The following is a 675-nucleotide window of genomic DNA, read 5'->3' on the forward strand; positions in this document are numbered from 1 at the left end:
GGCGCTACAGAAATGCAAGACTTTCTTTTATTTAAAATAAATAAATTGCTGTACCGCCATTGTAGCTGTCGGCTACTCTTGGGAATCTCCTTTGTCCCAAAATATTTATATTTTGCAATTCTAGCCACACAAACCTTTTGACCCAGGCTTATTTACATGCTGAAAAGGAATTCGCTCCACTGCTGTCAACGTTGAAACAAAACTTCCTGTCGGCCCGGCGACGGTCACTATGGTGTTCCTCCGGTGTCGCCTCTCATCAAGATGCCTACCGATGCAGCATTGCTGGTCGGTGTCATCTATGATCATCTGAAGCCTATTGCAGAAGAGGAGAGGCGAGTTGAGTCTGAAGATAAAAAAGAATTGAGAGGCGCTTGAACACATTGCGAAAGAATTGGCAGAAGCCAGTAAAGACCCAACTTTGAAATGATTGACACCCTTAACTATATACAGGTAGGATAAGCATCTCGATTTACTCGAATGGACTTGTCAGAAGTATCTATTCAGACGACTTCCTGATGCTTTTTTCCACCATCTCAAAATATGAAAGAAAATGAATTTTATTTGAACGATATGCAGTCTTTTGTTTAACTTCATTCCTTTGAATTCTATTGTGGGAAAAGCTGACAGTGGACAAACTGCCGGTTGTTTATCTACCAAATGTACGCTTCTGAGTTT

At 41.0% G+C, this 675-nt stretch overlaps 1 pseudogene; it reads left to right on the forward strand.

The window, feature by feature from the left end:
* The first annotated feature begins 210 nt into the window (after positions 1 to 210).
* On the forward strand, positions 211 to 427 carry LOC147106363 (ATP synthase F(0) complex subunit e, mitochondrial pseudogene; annotated as a pseudogene).
* Positions 428 to 675: the final 248 nt, after the last annotated feature.

Source organism: Somniosus microcephalus, chromosome 16 (assembly GCF_052327205.1).
Source record: "Somniosus microcephalus isolate GS21.2 chromosome 16, FLI_Smic_1.0, whole genome shotgun sequence".
NCBI classification, from domain to species: domain Eukaryota; kingdom Metazoa; phylum Chordata; class Chondrichthyes; order Squaliformes; family Somniosidae; genus Somniosus; species Somniosus microcephalus.